The 17,883-nt window shown below is 37.9% G+C and overlaps 1 pseudogene; it reads left to right on the forward strand.

The window, feature by feature from the left end:
* LOC127421650 (eukaryotic translation initiation factor 3 subunit H-B-like) overlaps positions 1-17,883 on the forward strand; it is a 49,037-nt pseudogene that overhangs the window by 18,356 nt on the left and 12,798 nt on the right.

Below are 17,883 nucleotides of genomic sequence, written 5' to 3' on the forward strand. Positions count from 1 at the left end.
AGCAGTTTTAGAGATCTAAATGGGGGAGCTAGAGGAAGAGACAGAAATTAGAAATGAGTGGGAGATTGAGGGGAGATGAAGAGGGCTCCAAAAGAAATATAGGAAGAAATAATTTTTGTGTGAGAGAAAGAGGGAGCTTTTAAAGGAACAGTTCTCAAAAAAATGAAAATTCAGGCATATACTCATCCTCCTATTGCAGTGTCAGAAATGAACTTTTCTGTTAGAGGGCAATATTTGCTCCTTGGATTTTATTTTCAGGGACATTTTTACCGCTATGAGGGTATATTTCTTCTGACCAAATAAAAATATAGACATACTTATACTAATCAATTCATTAACATATATTTCCTGAGTGAGAAAGACATCAGATGCTACAGAAAAATTCAAAAGATTCATAAGAGGCACCCCCCCATCCCCCCCCCCCCACACCCCATTTGAGATCCAGCCACATTTTTGTCACTATTGTTTGAATATTTGCCCCGAGCCCTTGTTAATTTCTGACGCTGTCACATTGTAACAAACATGTATGACTCTCTAGTCTATCTTCTGTAGAACACAAAAGCGAAAAGTGACTCATGCATCAGATTCCAAGTCTTCAAGCTTGTTTATATGTCTTCAAAAGACTTAGAATGTGATGATATATAAAATATTGGGTCCTTTTTTTATCTTTAAAATTAATCACTATCAACTGCCATTGTACTGATATTAGTGAATGGGACATCCTATAAAATTCCTCCTTTTGTGTTCTGCAGAACTAAGTACACGAGGGTGAGTAAATGATGACAGAATTTCAAGTCATCCATTCAGGTCATCTGAAAGTTTCAGTTAGGGTCATTTCTAGAGCCTAATACTTGTTGATGAATGGGAAAATGTCTTGTGTCCGTGCAGGCTGAAAAAAGCTTGTGTGGCATATGAGAACATGTTCGAGAAGGTGCTCATCATCATCAAAACTCCCATCTCATCAACGTTCTTCTGTGGGAGCTTGAAGATAAGTCCACTGTTGCAGACAAACATGTGCTCCTCAAATTTTCCAGCATGTATGACCATGTTCACAGCACATTACAAGTGTAATATTTCAAAAATGAGAATGAGGACAAGAGTAAATTTGTACTAGTGGTGAGATATATCTAATTATGCTTGCTCAAATGAGCAATAACTTATCATCTGTGATGAGGACTAATGGAGAGGTCAGTGCTGCCTGGTGATTTGTTCCTACAGGATGTCTGCTTTTAATGGCTTTCACGCTAGACTTTCTGTAGAGGAATCTGAATAAAATGCTTTCGGTAACTCTGAAACAGTAAAGGGTGTTCATTAGACAGTCCTCAGGTCTTTTACCTCTTGAACTTGAAGTGAGTTTTCGAAATATTACAGTTTAAAAGTGAATTTATTCTTGATTCTGACAGAAGCTAGACTTGTCTTTTATCTCTTAAAAGAGAGATAAATATTATTTTTTATTGAAGCAAAAAAGTTATCCAACACCTATATCACCCATGTGAAAAACTAACTGCCCCTTAAACTTAATAACTGGTTGTGCCACCTTCAGCAGCAACAACTGCAACCAAACACTTCCAATAACTGGAGATCAGTCTTTCACAACACTGTGGTGGAATTTTGGCCCACTCTTCTTTGCAGAACTGCTGTAGTTCAGCCACATTGGAGGGTTTTCGAGCATGAACTGCCTGTTAAAGGTCCTGCCACAGCATCTCAATCGGGTTCAAGTCACGACCAGGCCACTCCAAAACTTTCATTTTGCTTCTTTTGAGCCATTCAGAGGTGGACTTACACATATGCTTTGGATCATTTTCTTGCTGCATAATCCAGTTGCGCTTGAGCTTCAACTCATGGACTGATGACTGGATGTTCTCCTTTAGGATTTTCTGGTAGAGAGCAGAATTAATGTTTCTCTCAATTATTGCAAGTCACCTTGGCCCTGAAGCAGCAAAGCACCCCCACAGCATTACACTACTACCACCATGCTTGACCATAGGTATGATGTTCTTTTTGTGGAATTCTGTGTTTGATTTACACAGATGTAACAGGACCCCTGTCTTCCAAACAGTTCCACTTTCAACTCATAAGTCCACAGAACATACTCCCAAAAGGTTTGAGGATCATCAAGGTGTGTTTTGGCAAAATTCAGACAAGCCTTATTGTTCTTCTGGGTTAGCAGTGGTTTTCGCCTCACCACTCTTCACTCTTCGACCTTGGCATAGTATGGTATTGGGTTAGACCTTTTAGCCAACTTCATGCTGCTGAAAAAGTTCTATTTAGGTGTTGATTTGATTAAACAGGGCTGGCAATAATCAGGCCTGGGTGTGTCTAGTCCAGCTGAACCCCATTATGAATGCAGTTTCATAGATTTGGGGATTTAGTAACTAAGGGGGCAAATACATTTTCATACAGGCCCAGTTGGTATTGGATAACATTTTTGCTTCAATAAATAACATTATCATTTAAAAACTGTATTTTGTGTTTACTCAGATTGCCTTTGTTTTATGTTAGATTTTGTTTGAATTTTTGAAACAATTTAGTGTGAGATATACACAGAAAAACATAAGAAATCAGGAAGGGGGAAAATACCTTTTCACAGCACTGTACTTGCAAAGCAAAATCAAACATTGAGGAATAGATGTTAATATCATGAACGCTTTGAAGAAGAGCCAGCTCGGGCTATAAATAATCATTTTGTATAGATAACTGTGCTGGCAAATTTTCTTCTTCAATTCCCCTGTTTGTTACGGTGGGCCCTCGGTGATTTTGCAGACAATACATCAGATGCTATCAGCATTTCACACATTTCTTAATTTAAATTCACATGCCATGTGCAGCTTGTAATAAACGGTTGGTGAAGGAACGGGAGGTTTGCGTTTCCAATTATCATTTTAATTTATTAATAATTTTCCAAGCAGCTATGGTTGAGATGATGCTGTTTGGGACTGAAACATTATTTTTTGCTGCTGCGTTTTGAATTGTCAAAGGTCCAGAAGGGTTTGAAGGTCTCTCTTGGCTGACTAGAAAGGGAATTTTATCTTGTCTCTTTTAATTCGGTCTGCCAGATTTAGTTATTCTAGATGAAAGGAGGAACCTTCGTTGCACTGCTTAGGACTTGAAAGGATACATTTATAATGAACTCCCTGTCTGAATCTAGACACACACACACACATGTTAGTGCAGCTGTCATTATGAGGACTCTCCATAGACATAATGATTTTGTATTGTACAAACTATAGATTCTATCCCCGACCCTTTTGTATTGTACAAACTATAGATTCTATCCCCTAACCTTAACCCTACCACTAAACCTAACCCTCACAAAAAACTTTCTGCATTTTTACATTTTCAATAAAACATAATTTAGTTTGTTTTTTAAGCAATTTGAATTATGGGGACACTAGAAATGTCCTCGTAAACCACTTAAACCTGCCCACACACACACACACACACACACACATGTTGGTGCAGCTATCATTATGAGGACTCTCCATAGACATAATGATTTTTATATTGTACAAACTATAGATTCTATTCCCTAACCCTAACCCTACCCCTACCCCTAAACCTAACCCTCACAAAAAACTTTCTGCATTTTTACATTTTCAATAAAACATCATTTAGTATGTTTTTTAAGCAATTTGAATTATGGGGACACTAGAAATGTCCTCATAAACCACATTTTTAGCATAATACCCTTGTATTTACCAGTTTGTAACCTTAAAAAAAAGTCCTCACATACCACTTAAACCTGCCCACACACACACAGCCAAAGATGCATTTGCTGTCAGTTGATACATTTTTTTAATTGCATAATTTTAATTGTGATTAATCGCAGATTTGGAAAGTGTTCAAATTTGACTATTCCTGTTGAAATTCATTTTTTTCTTTCTTAGGAAAGAAAAAAGTTATATGTTACAATAATGTTTTATTAACATTTTCCAAACAAATCCTTCCACAGTAAAAGACAGAAATGCTCATAACATTAAATGTTTCCCAAAGTCTAACTGGGAGGTTGACTAATTTAACTAGTCCCCATAGGTTGCGAATGCATTGCAATGCACATTAAATCTCATAAAGGTTATGGAAACATTCTCCGCAATGCTGACAGAGGAACAGGCTTTTAGTCAATGGAGAAACGTTCTAAATGTTCGCACAACACATTTATTACGTGAGAGTTTTGAGATATGCTTGAAGCCACATTCACGATTCACATCAGGGCATCAGTGCCAGCGTCAAGCACCGCTTTGAACTCCATATGAAAAGCACTTGCAGACAATGTCTCATGCCTTACAGAGACTGCAAAGTACTAGATTTCTGTCACAAGTCCCATCTGGGCTTGTTTTGTACAACAAACAGAGTGAACAGGTTCTTTCTCCATCATTTGATCATTGACATGGAATCACTGTTGTGTGTGTATTGTGGTGTGTGCATTAGTGTAGTGACCCCAGGCGGACACATCGCATAGGTTCCACCCTAATCCAACCAGCATTGTCCCGACTCACATGGAGCTAAATAAAATGTCTGAATCGAATGTCAAATTGGTAAATGCATTAATTGCAATTAAGAAAAATAAACTCATTAAACATTTGAAATTAATTGCATGCATTAATGCATTAATTTTTACAGCTGTACAAATAAAATTATTTTTCAATATCAACAGGGAACATTTTTTGGTTCAAGTTTATATGAATATATAAGGGAAAGTATACACTCAGTGACCACTTTGTTAGGTACACCTGTAAACCTACTTATTCACAAGATTATCAAATCAGCCAATTGTGTGGCAGCAGTACAGTGCATAAAATAAAACATTGATCTTTGACCATGGCATGATTTTTGGTGCCAGACAGGCTGATTTGAGTATTTCTGTAACTGCTGATCTCCTGGGATTTTCATGCACAACAGTCTCTAGAGTTTACTCAGAATGGTGCCAAAAACAAACAAAAAAAAAACATCCAGTGGATGGCAGTTCTGCGGTTGGAAATGCCTTGTTGATGTGAAAGGTCAACAGAGAATGGCCAGACTGGTTCAAGCTGACAGAAAGGCTACGGTAACTCTGATAACCCCTCTGTACAATTGTAGTGAGCAAAATAGCATCTCAGAATGCACAACATGTCAAACCTTGAGGGAATGGGCTACAACAGTAGAAGACCACGTCAGGTTCCACTTCTGTCAGCCAAGAACAGAAAGCTAAAGCTGCAGTGGGCACAGGCTCACCAAAACTTGACAGTTAAAGAATAGAAAAACATTGCCTGGTCTGATGAATCTAAATTTCTGCTGAGGTACACAGATGGAAGGCCCAATGCAGCCTCAGCTTTCTGTTCTTGAATGACTGAATTGGAACCCGACACGGTCTTCTGCTGTTGTAGCCCATCCACGGTTCGATGTGTTGTGCATTTTGAGTTGCTATTCTGCTCACTACAATTGTAAAGAGTGGATATCTGAATTACCGTAGCCTTTCTGTCAGCTCGAACCAGTCTGGCCATTCTGGTGTTTCCGATATAATTGCTTTTTCGGGGATCGAATTGCAGTCGGATAGCACTTGACCACATTAAGTGCCAGGTGTAAATACACCCAAGCAGGGCTCTACAGTGCGACCATTTTGCATTTGTGACTGAAAATTACTGTGTGAAAAATATTTAGCTGCACCGGTGCAAGTGACCTGAATGAAGTAGGGGTGGGAGAAAAAATCGATTCTCCGATGCATAGTGATTCTTTCTCCAACATCCTACAAAACTGATTGCAGACTGGATGAATCAACCGTACACCATTCATCTCCTAATGAAACTACGATCCCAAAATTAACTGACAAACTTGCTCACATGGCAACAGGAGAGTTGATGTCATGATTAGGCTACATGTCAGCAAAGAACATGAAATATGAGCTCGCGACCATTATTGCACTAATTTGCACAACAAGGAAAAAACACCGGAAAATAATGATGAGTCAGAGGTTCGGGAGATGTGTGCGATGTTTTTATTTTCTAATTATATTTTGTCTGCTGCTTACTGATGTCTTTTACTCCTCTTGCGCTCTTTCTTTTGCTGTTGCACATTGCCAGTCTCTCGCTCATTAGGAAGAGTGTGCGCACCTGACGGCTCGTTAGATAAATGTTAAGCAGGCGAGACTTCTACTTGCAGAGCAAACAGATGGAACAGCGCATACGAGATTCTTGATAGATTTTTTAAAATAATAATGCTGCTTTATCACCTGTGGTGAGGAAATGAGAAGCTGACATCTGCACTCTCACAGAAGCAGATATCTCATATAATCAACCTGGACCACCAACCTTAGTTATAGCCAAAATAAAAAATAAAAAGACCTCGGATAGATTTATTCTAATTAAAATGTATACTATTAAATAAAATGATTAACAATGCTTTAAACATACTAATCTGTTGAATTATTTAATTTGTGTTTTGAAAACCAATATTTATTTTCTTTAATATATTTTCTTGTGTAAAGAGGTCAGTGTTTATCACTTTTTATGATGACAATACTGCCATACAAAGGCTGCACAGTACACCATCAAAACAGTTATTTGATTTGAGTGTGGATTTTGTAGTTACTGCAATTTTCTCAAGAAAACTTGCTTATGGTTGAGCGCAACTTGTCTGCTACAGGGCAACTTACAATCTAAACCCCCGAATTTTGTTTAAAATGTAAAGTTACTGTGTTTTGCCTTTGCACAGCAGAATAATCAATAAGAAAAAAAATGTAGATGTGTCAGGAATCGTTTTGAAATTGGATCATGACTCCCAGAATCAGAATCGGATCGAATCGTGAGGTGCCTAAAGATTCCTGACCCTGGATTGAAGTGTTGTATGGTACAAAAATATAAATTACAACTACCAAATGCATCTACACTGCGCAATAGTTACGTTTCACACTGCGAGTGGCTGCTTTTTATCCCTTCAGTCAACCAAGCAAGCGCACAAAAAGTTGTGTGAGAAGTTTTAGTCAGCTTGAATGAAATGAAAAGAATCAGATTTTACTTTAAAAGTTAAAAGTTTACAAAGCCTGGCCAAGTGAAATATGCAGCATCTGATTGTTGTATTGTGTGACAGGAACATTAATTGTGTTCAGCAGTGCCAATTTAGAGTTCTTAAATACATTTAAGAGGACCACACTTCAAAGACTGAACATTGTGTTTTTGTATATTTATGTTCAGGTGAAGCAGGTTAACATAAGCTGCTGTTTTTTTTTTTGGTTTTTTTTTTGCAGACAGCCTTTCAAATTAACTGAAAATATTACATTTAGTTTATAAGAATTTAAACTCCTTTGTCATGACACACTACTATGTCATAATTGATGAGCTCCGTTTTCTCATGCCTTTTTGTGCATGTTATATTGTGGCATATTATCTAAAAAAAAAAAAAAAAAAAAAACTGGTCTACAACTGTGCTTCAAAATTTTTGACTGCTCCTAAAAAAAAATAAAAAATAAAATAAAAAAAGCAAGTGCAGAGCCCTGTCAAGACACATTGTGGTGAGATCACTGTAACCACATTTGGAGGTGGTCACAACTACACAAATGATTAATTATGTAGTGAGTTTACAGTATAGTCATCTGTTATTTAAGTGCTGTGATCAAGTTCTGGCTTTTTCTATTTACTCTGCCATCGCAATGTGAAGAACATAACAGACACCTCGGTCTAGTGATTCTATCACCTGATTTAATGAACAATATCCCATGAATTATTGCATTGGAATACACTTGGAATCTATTCAAATCCCCACTCACGCCTCTCTCCTAGTCTGTTTTCTAATTGCTATTAGCATACTTTACTGCGGAAACATTTCTAAAGTAGAGAGAAATACTTTATTGTTTAACTGTCAAAGTGATGGAAAGCATTTGAATTATCCATCAATGTTTTTAAAATTTGCTAAATGACAGAGAATCTTTTTGTGACTGTGGTTTCTGATGCATATGTAAGTAACACTTTCCATTTTGCGCGGGTAAGTGATCACATATCTATTCAATCACACTGGAGACACATTTGTCTGCAAGGTGTAAATGCAATTCATTTAAAGAATATCGAGATACTATCCAGATATGAAATGCATGTTAATGCCAGGTCTAAAGGGGGCCTTAGAAGCTGTAACTGGTGACAATTAGTATTAAGTTTTTCACCATTTTAATCACCTTTTCGCTCTCAGCTGTTTAGTTTAGGTATATCATCTTTTATGTTAAAATGCCTCCCATCTCACTGATAGATGGGGGAGTCTTTGTGAAAACCTCTTTGAAACAATCATTATATTTGTGATTTCCTTCACCTTTAAATGGTCCTGTGGTGAGACAAATACATTTTGAAAAGTGTAAGTATTCAGTGTTGTCTCTCAATTAATACTGAGGACAAAAAAAAAAAAAAAAAAAAAAAAAAAAAAAATATATATATATATATATATATATATATATATATATATATATATATATATATATATATATATATATATACTGTATATAAATGCTATCGATATCACTGATGTAGCATGTCACATACCTTCACTGGTATTTTTTTGTGTTCATTATTATTATTATTATTATTATTATTATTACTTTTTGAATCAGTAAAAAACATTTGATTCTACATCTCCTATTTTTTTCTCATTCTTCATCACCATCTTTTAATCTCTCCTCTATCTGCCTCTGGGTGTGATCTGCTTTTTCTTTAAACACCAAAATACCAGAAAAGCACTCAGACAAAGCGGATTTATCTGTGGCTTTTCTGTTTCATTATTTTTCCTGATTTTTTTCCCTTCTTTTTGCTCCCTCCCTCTATGCGCTTTCTCCACATCTGTTTAAGTTATCTCTTTGCAGTCTAGTGTTACCCTAGAAACCAAAGCAAACACTGGGCCACTGCAGTTTCACTAACACAATACCTCCCTGTCTTTCCTCTTACTCTCTTTCTCCTTCACATCCTTGCATTCACTTTGAATCAGCTTTCCTCATTTAGGGGTTAAATTGAACTGCACTTTTCTTAGCTTTATGAAAAAAGAATTATGAGTTTTACAGTATGTTGGTTTGGGGAGGTGATTTGGGTGGGTAAGTGGGAATCTGTAATTCTGGGGTGACTGCAGCCCCAATTTTAAATGAGCTCAGCCCTCTGGAGGGTCCAGTGCTAACCCTTTTCAATTCCTTTTATTATTTTGTTCTCTCTCATGTTCTGGGCGCCCTGGTTCTCTGGCTCTCTTGAAATATTGTGTTTTAGGGTGTAGCAGGGGGTATTCCAGATCCACAGCAACATCTTTGGTAACCATAGTGATTTAGACTTGTGTACAGTTTATATATCTCCTCTCTCTGTAGCAACCCCCCTGCAGACTTGTGCATAAAGTTTCTTCTTCTTTGTTGTTGCTCAAAGCTTGGATACCCAGGATGTGGCTCATTGGTAGGAGTTGTTGCTTAATCTACAAGCAAAGTCAACCCCCTTAGGATTGCACCAGATCCATCATGGCTGTCATTGTAATGGTGTAAGAGTTCCATCTGGCCTCAATGTTTCTCCCCAAACCACTAAACACCATGATGTACCATACCAGACTGTTCCAGTGGACTTCATTGATTCTACTCAATGATCTGGACACATTGTTGGAATCTGTTTGGCCCAAAGCCTTCTTTTGATTGGCCAGGAATGAGAGCGGGCGCCTCTGATCATTTCCTCCACATAAATCCAACCATTCGTCACTCTGGTTGACTCCAATAACAAAACAGCATTGTTGATCTTGTAGAAAATGTGGTGTCTGTGAGCCACAATGTTTTTCTGTTTATCTGTGCCAGCCTTTTAGAGTACACCATGTCTTTCATCATTCAGTGCTGCAAACTCTTTGCCTTTTGTGTGTAATTCACCATTTTGAATTCAATATATGTCATATAATGGTAATACTTTTGAAATGGCACAATTAATTTTATTATTTTAGGCAAGGCACATTGGCTAGCCAAGAAAATGTTTGTGTGTGTGTGTGTGTGTGTGTGTGTGTGTGTGTGTATGTGTGTGTGTGTGTGTGTGTCATTTTCTTCTCCAAGTGCTGTAGAGTGATTCATAGTTCATGTTTAAAACACAGAAATTTTATTTTATATACTTGGTGCGCTATTTCTGGTTAGGATACAGTATAAAGGCCTAAACAATCTCTATGCAAGTATGTGAATGCAGGCATTTCTAGAAACTCAAGCTCGATTTTGTGCTTTGTTGCATTCCAAAATGTGTCCGACCACAATTCATAACTCAGTAACTGCGCAGTGACGTGTTGCATTCTCAATGTTGCCACAAGGGGCAGTTAGTGTGAACTGTCCGCTTCCAAGGTGGGCTTTCTCTTTCAAGCCAAACGCTGTCATGACGGAGTAACAGATTGAAGAGAATTTTTCTGAGCAAGTAAGTTAAAGTTAATATAGTCATAGCAACTTACCTGAAAAACATATCCAGTTTAATGACAGACTTTTGAAGGTAACTCTATCGCCCTCTTTAGTACTGAGGTTTGTTACTGCCACATTAATTCAAGAACGCATATTAAGCATGTTCAACCAGACCTCGCATTGGCAATTAATTGGTCATGCACTCATATTTGCTTATGCGTGCTTGCGAAAATTATGTTTCTGGCCTAAGGCTCAGCCTCTCATTCAGAAGGTCTCTCTCAAATCTGCTGCTTTGCCATTGTTGTCCTAAAGCACAAGTTCTCCACCATTGGCTGTAGTTCTCATTGTCTGTTCTATTTAACTGTCATATGTTGGATAAGTGGTTAACATTGTCTTATGCTTCATAATTGTTCTTTGTATGTTTTGGCCTGTGCGTGTTGTCTTATGCTGTCTTGGTGCACCGTGAGTCCTGATGACCTAGACCTTCCATCAATTGCGCTCCAAAATAGAAATGTGTGATTTTAATGAGTCACCTTTCTCCTGCTGCTCCTTTGACTGGGACACTGCGGTTCCCCTGCCTGACGCTTGACTCTCTTAAAAGATTCCACTTACCATCATGGAAGGTGTTTTCCTGCCTAATGAAATGAAAAGATAAACAACTTCCAATGTCTTTTCAGGGGATGTTAATTATGTTCACTGACTCATTGGAGACCGCAGTCACTAGTGGTTTATTTATGAAGACAATTTTAGATCTGCAGAGTTTTGATTTGTTTGTTCTTCAGACAGAGCGAGAAATAGTAAAAGATTATTATGTATGCTAATGAAAGCCAGGAGATGCAGATAGAGGGTGTAAGTGTGTCTGTATTACTGAGCTGTGTGTGTGCAGGGGCGGCTTAGCCCAGAAACATCCATGTATGCATCATAATACAAGGGATACACTTTAAAATGTGTGCATGGAAAATAATCCATTTTTAAATGAAGTAAATCTTTCAATATTGTTTTCTAAAGAATACAAAAAATTAAATAAAATTTACATATACATATACATATATATATATATATATATATATATATATATATATATATATATATATATATATATACATATATATATATATATATTTACACTGTTTTTCATATACATGCAGTTTTACAAATTATTATTTGAAAAAGTCATGGCATTGATAGATATGTTTTTATTAAATAATTTCAAACAACACACTGACAATGAAGAATTAGACAATTTAATCAAGAACCTTTGAAAAATAATGCACACATATACAGTTGAAGTCAGAAGTTTACACACACCTTAGCCAAATACATTTAAACTCAGTTTTTCACAATTCCTGACATTTAATCGGAGAAAACATTCCCTGTCTTAGGTCAGTTAGGATCACTGCTTTATTTTAAGAATGTGAAATGTCAGAATAATAGTAGTGAGAATGATTTCTTTCAGGTTTTATTTCTTTCATCACATTCCCAGTGGGTCAGAAGTTTACATACACTTTGTTGGTATTTGGTAGCATTGCCTTTAAATTGTTTAACTTGGGTCAAACGTTTTGGGTAGCCTTCCACAAGCTTCTCACAGTAAGTTGCTGAAATTTTGGCCCATTCCTCCAGACAGAGCTGGTGTAACTGAGTCCGGTTTGTAGGCCTCCTTGCTTGCACACGCTTTTTCAGTTCTGCCCACAAATTTTCTATTGGATTGAGGTCAGGGCTTTGTGATGACCATTCCAATACCTTGACTTTGTTGTCCTTAAGCCATTTTGCCACAACTTTGGAGGTATGCTTGGGGTCATTGTCCATTTGGAAGACCCATTTGTGACCGAGCTTTAACTTCCTGGCTGATGTCTTTAGATTTTGCTTCAATATATCCACATAATTTTCCTTCCTCATGATTCCATATATTTTGTGAAGTGCACCAGTCCCTTCTGCAGCAAAGCACCCTCACAACATGATGCTGCCACCCCCATGCTTCACGGTTGGGATGGTGTTCTTTGGCTTGTAAGCCTCACCCTTTTTCCTCCAAACATAATGGTGGTAATTATGGCAAACAGTTAAATTTTTGTTTCATCAGACCAGAGGACATTTCTCCAGAAAGTAAGATCTTTGTCCCCATATGCACTTGCAAACTGCAGTCTGGCTTTTTTATGGTGATTTTGGAGCAGTGGCTTCTTCCTTGCTGAGCAGCCTTTCAAGTTATGTCGATATATGACTAGTTTTACTGTGGATATAGATACTTATCTACCGGTTTCCTCCAGCATCTTTACAAGGTCCTTTGCTGTTGTTCTGGGATTGATTTGCACTTTTTGCACCAAACTACGTTCATCCCTATGAGACAGAATGCATCTCCTTCCTGAGCGGTATGATGGCTGCGTTTCCCATGGTATATATACTTGTGTACTATTGTTTGTACAGATGAACGTGGTACCTTCAGACATTTGGAAATTGCTCCCAAGGATGAACCAGACTTGTGGAGGTCTTGGCTGATTTCTTTTGATTTTCTCATGATGTCAAGCAGAGGCACTGAGTTTGAAGGTAGGCCTTAAAATACATCCACTGGTACACCTCCAATTCAGTACACCTCCTATCAGAAGCTAATTGGCTAATTGTCTAAAGGCTTGACATCATTTTTTGGAATTTTCCAAGTTGTTTAAAGGCACAGTTAACTTAGTGTATGTAAACCTCTTGTGATATAGTCAACTAAAAGTAAAACAATCTGTCTATAAACAATTGTTTGAAAAATCAAAAATCTAAAATGAAATCTGTGGAGTGGTTAAAAAATGAGGTTTAATGACTTCAACCTAAGTGTATGTAAACTTCTGACTTCAACTGTAGCTACAGCAAAAAAAAAAAAAAAAAAAAAAAAAAAAAAGAACATTGTTTTAAATATTTAGAGAACAAATAATCTTGATTCAAACACATGGATGGTTACAGGCAGGTGCTTAGAACACAGTCAGATGTATAGAAAGGACATACCGCCATAGATTGCAAAAAATTATTATAAAATACATACTTCTGCAGGTGTAAATATCACTGGCAGACCGAATGTTGGTATATCAATAAATAAAAGCAATCTTACAAGCTAAATTATTCTCTCGTGTCTTGATATTTGAGAGACTCACAAGTATTCTAAAATCCTCTTTGAAACAACAATAGCAAAGATTTAATGTTAGGTTACTTTTATGAATGTAAAAGTTCCCCAAGAAAAACTATTCAATAAACTGAAAAGGAGTAATTCCATATCTCTGAAAAACTACATAAAACATAGTTTTGAACTTGTTCTACTAAAAAGTGATAATATATACACATAAGCAAGTGATCAGGTGTTGAAAATCAGTAAAAACAATTATTAAAATCAATATTTAATCAGCGATTGACATGGCCTCGTCCACTGTGATTGGTTGAGAGGATCAGCAGCAGGGACTGTTAGGTAACAGTTATAGTGTGCATTGAGGGTGAAATTAAATGTCAAATGGGACACCCTACGGTCTCGTGGACTTCGCAGGAATGCACAAATAAAGGCCATGAGATCGCAAGTCCACATGATGCGTGCAATTTGGGACAGGGCTAAGGATTAATGTGCACTACTGCAGCCATTGAAGAGAGGAAAGTCAGTCCATTCCTCTCTGATATTATTTTGATTGAATCCCAACTTCTTTCCAACCACTGAATTTTTAGAAGCTATTTTTTTTTTGTGAGAATAAATAAGGATACTTTACCCATTCGTAAAATACATATTCAATTTTAAATAATCTATTCTTATTATACACAAACATGTAGACACACACACACACACACACACACACACACACACACACACACACTTGTTTAAGCATGAAGAAAAGTCTTGCACATACAACATTATGCATCCAGATCAGATCAAGTGATAGCCTGTTATAGGCAACAGATTTAACGGAAACGGAGCGTTATAATTGCGGTCAATAATTAATATAATTAGTGTGTGTGTTTTGGGAAGACTGCAGCTGGGCGAGGGCTAGTCAGAATCTTTGCCATCTTTTCCTCTCACAATAGGCAAATCGGAGACGATTAAATAAAAATTACACAAAAATAAAAACATAATGATGAAATGTATAATTGTCACTTCACAGTTACAGGGCTGTTAAGTGAAAAATAGTTAACCTCATTTGACAATGCAATCAAGTTATATGTTTGTAACAATTAAGAAGGCAAGGAGGAAGCTGGGACTGGCTTGACAAACACATAGATATTTAATGACACTTTTCAGTGTACAAAGAAACAAAAACATGCACTGCTTTTCAGCCAGCTGCGTCAAATCATAAAAACATTCAGACACGCGGACAAGCTTCGTACATCTCTCTCCCGTCTGCTGCTGTCTCTTCTCCTTAAATACTCCCGCCTCCCCTCGCTCTGCCCAGACACCGCTCGACTCCGCCCTGCTCACCACAATGTTATACAAATGATAAGTTATAACTTCAACATCGTTGAAGTGCCGATGCCGACTGAGGCTGTTTTACTTCTTTTTTCTTAACAAATTTTGAAATGTTCATTTCAATATTCTAAAAAATCTCCTTACCAAGACAAGTGCACACCTACAAAACGTCAGTCTAAAGCCGTCAGTGGAAAACAAACAGTCTGATCAGTATAGTCCGATTCCCAAATAATGACTTATGATCTGGTTCTTTTAAATCTACAGCGTGACCAGTGTAGTTTGATTACCAAACGAAATACTCTTATGAGTCTGTTCTTTTGAATATACAGCATGGAACATGCAGTGCGACCAGTGTGGCCTGATTCTTGAACATATGACCTTTATGAGTCTGTTCTTTTTCATCAAAACTGCAAAAAATACCACACTAGCTCCTGAAAGAATCATGCTCTTTAATCAGAGTAATTACTGGATGGTTGTTGATATGACAATGTGTAGTTAAAGGTACAGGTGCATCTCAATAAATTAGAATGTCGTGGAAAAGTTCATTTATTTCAGTAATTCAACTCAAATTGTGAAACTTGTGTATTAAATAAATTCAATGCACACAGACTGAAGTAGTTTAAGTCTTTGGTTCTTTTAATTGTGATGATTTTGGCTCACATTTAACAAAAACCCACCAATTCACTATCTCAAAAAATTAGAATATGGTGACATGCCAATCAGCTAATCAACTCAAAACACCTGCAAAGGTTTCCTGAGCCTTCAAAATGGTCTCTCAGTTTGGTTCACTAGGCTACACAATCATGGGGAAGACTGCTGATCTGACAGTTGTCCAGAAGACAATCATTGACACCCTTCACAAGGAGGGTAAGCCACAAACATTCATTGCCAAAGAAGCTGGCTGTGCACAGAGTGCTGTATCCAAGCATGTAAACAGAAAGTTGAGTGGAAGGAAAAAGTGTGGAAGAAAAAGATGCACAACCAACCGAGAGAACCGCAGCCTTATGAGGATTGTCAAGCAAAATCGATTCAAGATTTTGGGTGAACTTCACAAGGAATGGACTGAGGCTGGGGTCAAGGCATCAACCACACACAGACATGTCAAGAAATTTGGCTACAGTTGTCGTATTCCTCTTGTTAAGCCACTCCTGAACCACAGACAACATCAGAGGCGTCTTACCTGGGCTAAGGAGAAGAAAAACTGGACTGTTGCCCAGTGGTCCAAAGTCCTCTTTTCAGATGAGAGCAAGTTTTGTATTTCATTTGGAAACCAAGGTCCTAGAGTCTGGAGGAAGGGTGGAGAAGCTCATAGCCCAAGTTGCTTGAAGTCCAGTGTTAAATTTCCACAGTCTGGGGTGCAATGTCATCTGCTGGTGTTGGTCCATTGTGTTTTTTGAAAACCAAAGTCACTGCACCCGTTTACCAAGAAATTTTGGAGCACTTCATGCTTCCTTCTGCTCACCAGCTTTTTAAAGATGCTGATTTCATTTTCCAGCAGGATTTGGCACCTGCCCACACTGCCAAAAGCGCCAAAAGCACCAAAAGTTGGTTAAATGACCATGGTGTTGGTGTGCTTGACTGGCCAGCAAACTCACCAGACCTGAACCCCATAGAGAATCTATGGGATATTGTCAAGAGGAAAATGAGAAACAAGAGACCAAAAAATGCAGATGAGCTGAAGGCCACTGTCAAAGAAACCTGGGCTTCCATACCACCTCAGCAGTGCCACAAACTGATCACCTCCATGCCACGCCGAATTGAGGCAGTAATTAAAGCAAAAGGAGCCCCTACCAAGTATTGAGTACATATAGAGTAAATGAACATACTTTCCAGAAGGCCAACAATTCACTAAAAATGTTTTTTTTATTGGTCTTATGATGTATTCTTATTTTTTGAGATAGTGAATTGGTGGGTTTTTGTTAAATGTGAGCAAAATCATCACAATTAAAAGAACCAAAGACTTAAACTACTTCAGTCTGTGTGCACTGAATTTATTTAATACACGAGTTTCACAATTTGTGTTGAATTACTGAAATAAATGAACTTTTCCATGACATTCTAATTTATTGAGATGCACCTGTACATGTTTTTTTGTTGTTTTTTTCTCCCCTTTTATTCCCCAATTTGGAATGCCCAATTCCCAATGCGCTCTAAGTCCTTGTGGTGGCGTAGTGACTCGCCTCAATCTGGGTGGCGGAGGACAAATCTCAGTTGCCTCCGCGTCTGAGACCGTCAATCCGCGCATCTTATCACGTGGCTTGTTGAGCGTGTTACCGTGGAGACATAGCGTGTGTGGAGGCTTCACGCTATTCTCCATGGCATACGTGCACAACTAACCCACGTACCCCACCGAGAGCAAGAACCACATTATAGTGACCAAGAGGAGGTTACCCCATGTGACTATACCCTCCCTAGCAACCGGGCCAATTTGGTTGCTTAGGAGACCTGGCTGGAGTCATTCAGCACACCCTGGATTCGAACTCATGACTCCAGGGGTGGTAGTCAGTGGTTAAAGGTACATGTTGAGTTTTGTGTTAATTTATGTTTTTTAATAAATATTAATAAATGAATCAAATTTCTTTTACATTTCAGTTCCAAATATTTCTTCCTCAAAAGTACGAAATAATCATTTTAAGGATCCGGAATCGTTAAGAGGAATGTGAACCGGAATCTGTAAATTCCTTGCAATTCCCATCCCTTCTACTATAAGTGGGTTTACAATATGTGAATGCATAATATAGGTATGTGGGTGTATACATTTGTGTGTGTGGATCTGTATGTGGGTGTGTGCTGTAGGTGTGTATAGGTTGGTGTTGCTGTTTGTTTGTCTGTGTTTACTGTAAGGGTGTGTGTGGTTTGTATGTGGGTGTATACAGTAGAGCGTGTGTGTGTGTGTGTGTGTGTATGTGAGATCCAGATAGCGTGGCGAGAGGAAGATCCATAGAGCTCATTGGACTCTGAATAATGAGGTGCATGGTAAAAGATGGAGGTCATACAGGGATGCGTGCCATCATTCATCAGAACTGGCGCGCTTCCACAGAAAGGCCCTTCAGAAACATAAAAAAAATGCTTCCAGGGCCACACACACACACACATCCACCCTTTTTCTTTTCTCTCTTTTACTCTC

This window comes from Myxocyprinus asiaticus, chromosome 30 (assembly GCF_019703515.2).
Source record: "Myxocyprinus asiaticus isolate MX2 ecotype Aquarium Trade chromosome 30, UBuf_Myxa_2, whole genome shotgun sequence".
Classification (NCBI taxonomy): domain Eukaryota; kingdom Metazoa; phylum Chordata; class Actinopteri; order Cypriniformes; family Catostomidae; genus Myxocyprinus; species Myxocyprinus asiaticus.